Below are 12,239 nucleotides of genomic sequence, written 5' to 3' on the forward strand. Positions count from 1 at the left end.
GGTTGTGATCTCAGACTTCCAACTCCATATTTAACAATTACTCACGTGAAGTATGTTTTATTCAACATTTTAAGCGCCACTCGTGGTACATCAGACCGTTCTTCGCCTCCATTACCCCTGCCAGCTTCCGGTTCAAAGCAGTGAAGGAACAAGTTATGATTCCGTATGAAATACATAAAGAGTTACCTCCCATGCTTCGTACGCCTACTACGCCAGAAGTGTGTTTATTGTAGAATAAATGTTACAAAAGATCTAACAACAACGCCGACACTTGAGACAAATACATTCCAACAGAATCATGATAAACTTAGGCAATATGGTATATCTTAATAATTTCTGCGTATTCTTGTTCCTTCACTCCTTTGAGCCGGAAGCTAGCAGGGGTAATGGAGGCGAAGGACGAACTGAATACCACGAGTGGCGTTTAAAATGTTGAATAAAACATAATTCACGTGAGTAATTATTAAATATGGGGTTGGAAATCGAAGAGCACAACCTAGTGAGGAAATGGGAGTATACCTTTGATGGTGGCGATATTTTATGTTGACACGAAAAATACTTTTTGAACCGAAGCGAGGGAAGTGTGTTGTTGTCGCTCGCATTTACGAAGACTGGTCATTTTCTCTACGCTGCGCAACCCCACTTGAGCTACAGTTTGCCTGTGGGTAAAGTAACATGGCCACCTCATATCAAAAATCTTATTTTCTCACGGATATCGTTTGGATATTGACTGATTTTATAAATCAGTCGGTTAGCAATGTGAATCTTTTTTGTATCAACAGCTGTTAATATATTTAATCAAGACTGGCATTCGGTTGTAGATATACAAGCTGTATTTGGCTGTATAATGCATGTAATTCCAAAGTATACGGACCGGAGGCCTGAAATACAATAAACATCTTTGACTTTGTGGGTCATGTTCCAAACAATTCAACATCATGTACACTCACCACTGACTAATGCGCCCGCAATGTGTAGACTTGAACGTAGCGACCCGTCTTGATTACAGGTTTAAGATCTAGTCTAGTGGTTAAAGCGTTCGCTCGTCACGCTGAAGACCAGGGTTCGATTCCCCATGCGTACAATGTGTGAAACACATTTCTGGTGCCCTTCGTCGTGATATTGCTGCAATATTATTAAAAGCGGCGAAAAACAAACCTGACTCAATACTTCCGGTGATTCCGAACGTGACTGCCGCGCGTGGAAGGAGGAATTGTTAGTATTGCAGACTGCTGTGTTCAAGCCACTCCCACGACAAATGATGTCGCCATTAAACCAGCATGTGCTACATTGTTTATGTATACTTCAAAGCGTATCGACAAAAATGTTTCTGTATAATGTACAAGGGTAAATTCCTTCACAATTGCCTGTCAAGAACTGTTTGTGAAACTAAGTGTGTTAGCTGAAATATGGCCAGAAAATCGACATTATACATTCCAACCATCAGAACGCACAACATGCTATCTCTTATCCCTACACGCCTGTCAGCGTTCTTTCATGTATGCATATCTATTTCTTGAACCATGTGTGCGCATGTCGACAGTGCAAATACCTGTTACAAGTAACTGTATCACTAGAGCGTCTCCTTACATATGCTACAGTTACCTGATGGACGTTTTAGCACGTGTGGCCATTCCGGAAGCCTTTTTGCAGAATAGGTTTTTTTATCCAGTAAGAGCAATCAGCTTCATAAACCAATGTTTAGCTGTGGATGCTTTTGTACAAAACAGCCGTAACCCTATGACTACTTCAAGTCCGTTACGGCATCGGCGTTTTTCTGGTCCAGGCTCGATTATTTTCAGATCGCCGCCATATAGCTGGAATATTGCTGAGTGCGACGTAAAACGCAGCTCACTCACACTCGTTGTTAGCTCGTCCTCCTGATGGTTCATGAGGAAAGCGTAAGTAATGAGAGCGGGGTGTGACTGCACATCCTCAGCATCAATAAAACAGCGGGAACCGTAGGAACATGGAGTCCTCTTGAAAGTGTGATCTTTCTGACGGGTTCAATCTGGAAGAAATTAAACACTGGGTGGTAACGCTTAATTCTAAATCTGAATCGCAAACTCTTTATGTTGTCGAAAGTAGGTGATGATTTAACCACATGAAAGCAACAAATTTGCTTAGACTTTGAGTAATATTTAAAAGTATGAAAAAGATATTCGAGACAGACATGTGAGCAAGATGGTCACGATACAGTAGGTTACGATGACCTACAATTGGCCATTGAACTGATAGCATCACCACAGAGGTCCAATAGTCAGAGCGTCCGTCCTGAGGGGTAAGGTTTGGTTATTCGATGTCTGGCCACGTCAGTGACGGTGTACTTGTTGTTACCCTAACTAGCGCTCGACATTAAGGAAATAAACTAACTAGTCACGTACAAATATGGCCACTGACAATTCATTCCTAACTATAGTATGCCTATGGTATTTCACTTGGCTAGGATTGTAACAAGTCTTTGTTCGGTCACAGGCAAACTGAAGCGCAAATTGGGTTGCCTAGCAGAAAGAAACAGACCAGTCTTCGTATATGCGCGCTAAGCGCATACCAAGACTGAGTAGCTTCTTTCTGCTGCGGAACCCAATTTACGCTACGGTTTGCCTTTGGTTCAGTACTAGGATACGCATACTCATAAGCACACGCATACGTACACGCGCACGCATACTCACGCACCACCACACTTGTCACTAGCTGTCACCTGTGTGGCCATCCAATACGCTGATTGGCATCCAACGAAAGCCTAGCTGGGAATATGGGTACGGGAAAATAATGTGTGGCTGTTTACAAAGTTCGAATGCCAGTTTTAATGGCACCAGCTCTCTGGGATACCATGCCGCAGTTTACCGAACACTTTACACTGACTGGGAACCTGTCCGGCATTCTTTCTGCTACACCCCTGATGGCCAATGGCAGGCAGGATAACATCACGTACCATCCTGTAACATTCTTTGGTTTGAGACGTACGGGGATGGAACCACAGATTCCGATCTCTGGAATGGCGTTCCGTCCCAGTGGAGGTATGAGCGTTTGGGCAGGTGAGATTCTTTTGTTTGCACTCAACAATATTCCAGCTAGAGACCCATGCAAAAAATATTCGGACACTTGACGTAATTTCCAACGACTTACATGTTAATTTCATGCAGCATATATAATTTGCATGAATATAATTTCCGTAAGACCAAAGTTAAATTTTGAGCATTTGTGGGGAGCCATTTTACCTACAATCACATAATTTCTGTATAATTTTCCATTGCATATTTATCGAATAGCGGCAGTTTAATCAACATGTGTACAGTAATAAGTATTATGGGTGACAACTTTTTATTGTCCAACATGACGTTTCTGGGCTACTTCTTGCTCCTTCTTGACCTGAAAAAACGTCGTGTTGGACGTTGGGATTGGGCATTGTGGAACCGCACGTAAGTTGATAAATGGGATGTCTTTTGTTAAATAGAGGTCGAAAAAATTGAACTGAAATTATGTGCGCAAAGTAGAGGTGATTTCAAATTTGCCAGTCAAATTTTACAAAGATCCACCCTAAACTCACTTCATTAAATTTATTTATGCTGAACTGAAATTGCATGTAAGTCAGTGGAAATTATGTCAAGAGTCCGAATACATTTTGCACAGGTCTGTATATAGCGACAGTCTGCAAATAATCGGACCAAACAATCTAGTGACCGAGTGCATCAATTTTGCGCAGTTTTGATACGATGATATGTATAAACCAAATCAGAGAGTCTGACAACTCCATCTCGTTGGTCGCCTCTTCCGACAAGCATGGATTGGTGGAGATCAATTCTAACCCAGATCTTCAAGTTCTAAATGTGTATTTGAATAAACCGCATGTCAGCAGATTTTCTGTTTGGATAAGAGCGGTTTATGTTCCATGATATGATATGAAAAAATGCAAGCATGTTTGAACATGAGTTCCCATACGTCATTGTGTGTACGTGCATACGTGTTAGATTTCAATCGACAGTTCATCAATCCATGGGGGAGCCTCGAGTTAGCCCATCCATGGGCAAGCCCCCACTCACAGACCCAGCTGTTCCCCGCAGGTAGCGTAATGATAATAGCGTGTACGTATCATATGTCTGCTGGCAAGGGAGGACTGCAGATAAAGTTTAAACCTGAGCTTTTCATCCTGTCAGTGCTGTCTTGCATGAAAGCAGAGATCAGTGGAACTTCAATTATTTATTGATACGCCTCGTCACTGAAGTTATGGTAACGGTGCCATTAAATAAAGCCAGACTTATTTATCTATTTTATCACCTTTAGTGCCACTGTGATACTTATCTTGCCGTTTCAGATCGTTTAAGTAACCACTGTGAAAATGATATGAGAATGGTGAGAATGATGTTGACTTTGTACTATTCATGTTTGATACTTTAAAAGATAATCTAAAATGTTTTTGTGAAGTGTAAGTCGTGTGATAATACCATATTGATTTCTCATTGGGCGCCATATAGACTCTGAAACACACGAATTCATTCGTGGTTATAACTTTGTTTTTGGAAAAACGCATTGGCTGAGTAGGTTAGATCGCTGTTTTGGGGATTTGGCGATTAGCTGCCTGGTTGGAATCACCCAAAGAGCACTAGAATCTGTACTTTACTGAATCAGTCCAGATCAGTCCAGGTTGGCACAGTACATGACAATGAAAACTATTTTGCTTTCTTGTTATTATTACTTATTCTGATAATGTAACAACTGAATGGGCTGTAAAATGTTTTCAATTCATAGACTAAATGCTAGTTTCAGTGTAAGTGCTATGTTTCAGTTTATGGGAACAGCTTGAGAAACTGATGGTAGATTTGTGTAGTAAATGAGCGAAGCTTGTGATGCGTTAACTGTGGGTTAAGCTCTGTATGCACGTGACAGTAATAAGACGGGAGTAATTGTCGGTTTTACAGCGCGAACTTACATTAAAAAGGTATTACCTTGCAGTGGATACAGTTTAGACAGTGAGTGAGTTTGATTTTGCGCCGATTTTGGAATACGGTAGCGATATCACAACTGGGGACACCAGTACTGGGCGTCAAACATTGTACCCATATGGGGAGTCGAACCTGGGTCTTCGACATGACGAGCCAACGCTGTATAGCTCTGTACATAGGTAATGTAAGTTTGTTGTGGACCCGTGAAGATTCGGGTTAGAACTGATCTTCAGTAAGCCATGCTTGTCGTGAGAGGTGACTGGTGGGATCGGGTGGTCAGGGTCATTGACTTGAATGACACATGTGATTGGTTCCCAGTGCGTAGATGGAAGCCCACTGTTTTGATCACTGGATTGTCTAGTCCGGACATCATTTTCAAATATAGCTGGAATATTGCTGAGTCCGACGGAAAACAACTCACTCACTCACTGGTTCTTATATGAGAGAATCGAGGTTAGAGAACAACTTCAGGCCTACACGCCACGTCATGGTGAGGGGAAGCAATGAAATGATAAAATGTATTCCTTTTTACACTTATATTTCTATGCAATAAAAGATACTCTTTACCCCAACGCGCTCGTGAAACAGGTGTGTAGTCATGTGACCTAATCCTATGACGTCATTAAAAGCGACAGGTGAGGCTTTTATCAGTCTCTGTGTATCGTTGTTATGTTTATGTTACCGTTATGTTAGTTAAACAGGCCGCATATATAGTGTTGACGGGAATAATATGGTTTAAGGCTGTTAGGCATCATATTGACTGTTTTAGTTTGAAATAAAATTTAATAACTGTGCAACAATGTCACAGTGTCGTTTTGGTTTGATCACATATGACGTAGGTTTGAATAAACAACTCTTACTTCAGCTACATTCATCGAAAACAATGTTCCCGAAGTACAGCAAACTTTGATCTACTTCATTTAGGACTTATTTAGAGGATTTTTTAGCAAGTGATCTTAATCTTAAAATTCAATTAAATAACTTGCTTTTATAGTGAAAGCTCTTACAATTTTAAATTTATTTTGCATATTTGTTTCTGTTTTTGAGGTTAGGATGGAGAAAAGAAGCTCATAAACAGTTCTACTTTATGTTGGAACTTTATATAGGAAAAATCCACTAGGAAAGCCTAGTGGTTAAAGCGTTTGCTCGTCACGGCAAAGACCCGGGTTCGATTCCCAACATGGATATAAAGTGTGCAGCCCATTTCTTGTGTCGTCATATTGCGGGAATGTCGCAACAAGTGGTGTAAAGCCTAACTCACTCATTCACTCACTCACTCACCCAATCACTGTTCCCATACTCATGGATTTCACACAAGTGGTAAGTCTCCACGATCTGCACTACTTCGGGATTCGCTCCCAGTTGTAGCAATGCTCATACGATCAACCGGATTCATCGCGTTCAGACTCATGGGTGATAGGATAGCCCAGTGAAGACGCGGGTTCGATTCTTCCTTCACACAGGCACAATGTATGAAGCCCATTTCTGATGTCGTGATATTGCTGGAATGTTACTAAAACCCGTGTAAATTTAAACTCACTGCAGATTTACAGATGGCCAAGGTATAGCTGTAATGTTTATTGACGAAGGTGTAAACAGCATCAATTCTCCCTCCCTTCCCTGCAGAACAAATCAAGATTTGGTTCTCCTAAACATGGTTCATATCAAGCAAACATCGACAATGCAGTCATGCTCACCGAATTATGTACCACAACAGAATAAAACCGCAAATCACCTCCACATAACCCATCTTTTCAATCAGGCTTTGTAATTCCCCTAGCACGTAAACCTTGTCACATCCAAAGCCGAGCACTTCAGGAAGCATGGTTTCAAGTGAGGGTAACTGCACGTGCACGCATGTTCAAGCGTATCTTGTAGTAGTAACATCACATGTGTTTGTGTTGACGAGTGGGTTGTAAAGCGAGGGTCCATGTGATAAGGCTGATATTTCCACGCACCTGTTGTATACAAGTTTATTGTGGTTGGTTATATGTAGCTAGAGAGTGCAAACTGCCAGGGAGGATTCTCTGAGATGTTGCAATTTCTCATCAGCTGTTGCAGATGCGTTTTGGTGATATATGTTCGAGAACAAGTGTTCGCGAACACCGTGAAACCATTTAGGAACGCGTTCAAGCACAAATCAAACACTGAGTTCAAGTGTGTTTCTTTGACGCCTACTGGAAAATAAAAGAACTTCAACTACATATGTACTACCCATCAAAAGCTTAGACTCACAGCACTCACTATCTGGTGTGTATATATGGATTGCACGAAAGACGAGTTTCTCCACTACTCTAAGGGAACCAGCTGCAAACTTTAGGCAGGTGCCCTACACGAGGATTTGCTGAAAAGCATGTGAAAACATCCTGCATGTGAACAGCTGGGTTTTGGAATAAACTGTCATCATTTATTCAACTCACCACAATAATCTTTTCAACGTTACGAAATTGTTTTACATGACATCAGTGCATGTGTAAACAGTACCTTTAAACGCTATGGAATGTTTTGCTAAATCTAGTTTAGAACAGGTAACTGAACAAAGTGGCTGCATTTACACGAGTGAGTCTAAACTTTTGATGGGTCGTATATGTTGAACATGAACCCTATGTTGATGTTGGCTGTAAATCAGGTTGACAGTGGTTCTACTCTCTCACATTTGAATCGCATCTGTTTAGTATGACATCACACTATCTTTGTTTGTATCACACATTTATACAGTATACCATGTCAAACAATCCCGTACCTCGTGTATCACATCGGTGGATTATGAACTATCTTTATTTTGTTTGTTTTGTGGTCTCCGATAAGTTTATCTGCCAAGGCGATAAGGTCTCCATGACGACATAGTAACGGTTCAGTTCAATAAAACAACTTAACGGTAGAGATACCGATTTGTGGCCCGGGTAGCCTCGCTGGGTGATCGTCAGTCATACAGACTCAGAAACAAACATATCCAAGAAAGTCAATGCACATTTAGATTATGTGGCAAGTGTAGATATCTAATTTAAGGAAATGTAAAAGTCTCAGAGATCATTTTCATCATATTTCATAATAATAGTGTTTTTTTTTAATCATGAACTTTTCTTCTGTATATATGTTAATTTCATTTGATGGTCTAGCTGGACGACATACAAGGAGAGCCCCCACCCCATGTGCAGTGTAAATCCAGAAATCTAACTTGAAATGTCTGCATTATACAAGTTCCATGTTTGTGAACTAATTTATTGCTTTCCATACAAATACCTTTCGTTCGCACTTGACTGACAGTTGAACATGGGCTCCTAACTCTCCGTTCGAGCAGGGAGACTATAAACTGTACTACATATAATGTATATTATCCCCGCTGCAAGCGATGCTCGTACGTGATGCTCGTCAGTCCATCACGAGTTATCGCCCTTCAATCTGTGATCCGTTACCTCTGTGCCACCGTCTTTGCGAGTTGTTTGAATTTGTCAACCTCTGTTATTCGTCGCGGAGTATACATGGTTTCTATGCACTCATTGTTGATTATGCGAAGCTACTGAAGAGCTTGTTTAAAACAAGTGAACAAATTGTATGCTACCATCATGTTTGTATATATATATATATATATATATATATATATATATATATATATATATATATTGCATTCATATTGTATTTGAGCCCGTGGCGTTTCAAACTGTAAAAAGTTTTCTTCTGGTCCGTCTTCCTTTTTATGAAAAAAAACCCCCATTGATCATAATAAAATATTACATCTAATGATAAATGACTTGGAGAGAGCAAATTTTGGATAACTTTAATCTCAGATATTGGGGATGTACATGTTGTGAAAATATGAGAATATGAATACACAAAACAAACAACAAGAGCATCTGTCAAGTGAAATACTGAACTCAAGTTCACATCAGTACTGTGACTAGGGTAGGGCACATGACATATTGTCTAAGTTGGCATCAGTATGTCAAAATGGGGGAAAGAGTTGTCAATACTTCATAGTGTGTGAATAGAGACTGGAATCACTTTAATGGGGTGTGATATCAATATTGCAAATATTTTACTTGGGGGTAATATTAACATGAGAAAATACTTTATCATAAGGTGACATCAATATATGATATTACTTTACCATAAGGTAACATCAAAATGTTATACAACTTTACCATAAAGGCATATCCATATGTGATATTACTTTACCATAAGGTGACATCAAAATGTTATACAACTTTACCATAAAGGCATATCCATATGTGATATTACTTTACCATAAGGTAACATAAAAATGTTATACAACTTTACCATAAAGGCATATCCATATGTGATATTTCTTTACCATAAGGTAACATAAAAATGTTATACAACTTTACCATAAAGGCATATCCTTAAGTGATATTACTTTACCATAAGGTAACATCAAAATGTTATACAACTTTACCATAAAGGCATATCCATATGTGATATTTCTTTACCATAAGGTAACATCAAAATGTAATACAACTTTACCATAAAGGCATATCCATATGTGATATTACTTTACCATAAGGTAACATCAAAATGTTATACAACTTTACCATAAAGGCATATCCTTATGTGATATTACTTTACCATAAGGTGACATCAATATTGGGAATATCTGTACCATAAAGGGACATTAATATGGAATAGCACTTTAGCATAAGGTGATATCAATAATGGGATATCATTTAACGTTAATGAGATATCAATATAGGAAATTACTTACCATTAGGGGACATCAATATTGACAATTAATTTAATGTAAGTTGTCATCAATAAAGCGACATACATTTACGTTACCATGAGGTGATGCGTTACAATAAGTTGACATCAAAATGGAAACTGCTTTGTCCTTAGGGGATATCAACATGTCAGATTGGGAATACACAGGAAATTCCTCATAAGGTGATGACATGACAATGGGAAGATATCGAATATATTTTATACACTGAACATCAAAGGCTTGGAGATTATACTGATCATGACTGATCTCTATAATGAATTACTGGGCTGGCATTGCCGACTTGTGTATATAGGAGTCTCCACATAGCGTATCACAACTAAACTTGATAAACAACTATTCCTGTCACCATTCTTCATTTCATTATTTACCTGTTTCATATTTTTCTGCACATTGATTCTTCACAGCGCAATTAAATCATACAAACCTCTTCCTCAATAAGATAGTTACATTAATTTACTATAACACATCTTGATACTAATACAACGGGTTTAGAAATATGAAATTGAACAGGCTATAGTTATTGGTTTAGATCAATCATAGATTCATAAATTCATCAAACAGGGCTGAATATAGGAATGTTCTGTTCCAACTACATACAAGATGGAAGTCATGTCAGCCATATTCTTATTTAACTTCTTAATTATTCTGCGAACAATCCTCATGCTTTCACATGCTGATTTTACTTCGTATAACAAAACTCTGAAGTAAAAACCCAAAACAATTGTATAATTGTTTAAACAGTGAATGACACTGAGAAATGTTAAGGCCATGTTTAAAGCACCACATTTATGTACAAAAACTGGAGAGTCTTTAATAATTTAACTGTTTCACATCCAAAGATAAACCAGGCATTTCAGCCATGGCATCCTTGCAGTATAGTTGAACTTTACGTACATAATTTCTCAATTAATGATCAAGTGTTCCTCAGCTGACTAATACATCATTCACAGCTTCACATTCTCCTGACAGAACCTTAGTCTCAATCTCCAACACCCATACAGGTTATGTACAACATATTTACATAGATCCACAACAGGATTTCTTCAACATGGATATGCAAACAAGTCAAGTTAGTGTTTCTATATATACTTCACAGCTCTGAACATCTCTGACTGAAGACTGAATATCAACTGTACTGCTACTATTGAACTTGAAACATCCATTTGAAGAAGAAACTATTGCACTAGTTTAAGGATGAATCTTAGTACATTTCAAGGATTTTCTTGAAAGATTTATTTTCTTACCTTGTCTCATTAATCTTGTTTACAGAGATGTTTTTACTTTACATTTTACTAAATTGAGAAGAGAACATCTGAAATTTGGCAAATTCATTCTTATTTTTAATCAATAACCATATATGGTAAGACAATCTATAAATACACATAGTGGCGAAAACTGGTCTCACAAATTTACAAACGTTTGCATTGCAGACATTAAAATGCTCCCTGTTACAAAAAAGTGAAACTCTTTAACTTTTAATTCTTTGAGACCATCACTAACATCAGAAATTAAACAAATGCATTCCCTTCAAAATCTTAATCTTACGGAGCTGTGCTCAAAATATCTACCATGGGTTTGTCTAAGATTATCTACAGGTCTGCATGATATATTTGTAATAGTGCAGACAGCTGCATACAAATAAGCTGAGTATTCATATCTTACTACAATCATAATATAAATAAAAATAAACTAAAAAAATAAGCTATGCGATACAATTCTTGTGAAGAAACCTGGGAAAAATAAGGGAACATCTGTGCTTTCATGTGATCCCTTATTTTTTTCCTTTGGTACAATCATTCTTCTTCTGAATATTCGACAGATGAAAGTCATGTTTATAAATCATTTAACTTGTTGGTTTATGCCTGAACAAATAAGGTCATTTCTACCATTACAAGAACTCTAGCACCACTGCTGCATATGCCAAGGGGGTTAAATATATAGCTATAAGTCTATGGGAAATATGTGAAAAACACATTCATAGATGTAAAACATCTCCATCAGTACTGCACTGGCTTGTGGGATATGAAGGTATATCCTCAGCACCATGTTTTTGTTATCATAATATTGAAATGGTTCATATTCATCAACCAAGTTGACGCATTTTCAAGCTTAATTACACCTCAAGTACACACACAAGGAATCATTAAACTTTTATTCCATTAGACACTCAGCCCTATGGCATAACCTGACAAGACAACTTCATTTCAGAATAACCAATAATAAAGTGTGTGTGAATTCAGTTTTACAGCACATTCAGCAATATTCCAGCAATATCATGGCATCAAACAGAACTGATGACGACATAAGCATTGGACTTTACACAATGTAACCATGTTGGGAATCGGCATGACAAGTGACTTGGTTGACTGTTTGTCATCAAGAAGTGCTGGTGGAAGTCATGCTCATGACACCCATCACTGGATTATCTGGTCCAGACCATCATCCTACAGCTGGCAAAGGTTGTCTGAATATTGTACCAGAATCTTTGGTTTTTGCAATTGAATATAACTACACATATACTTTTCTCAGTGTCCAATCAGCAAATAAACAAAGTATTG

Source organism: Haliotis asinina, chromosome 10, assembly GCF_037392515.1.
Source record: "Haliotis asinina isolate JCU_RB_2024 chromosome 10, JCU_Hal_asi_v2, whole genome shotgun sequence".
NCBI lineage: Eukaryota > Metazoa > Mollusca > Gastropoda > Lepetellida > Haliotidae > Haliotis > Haliotis asinina.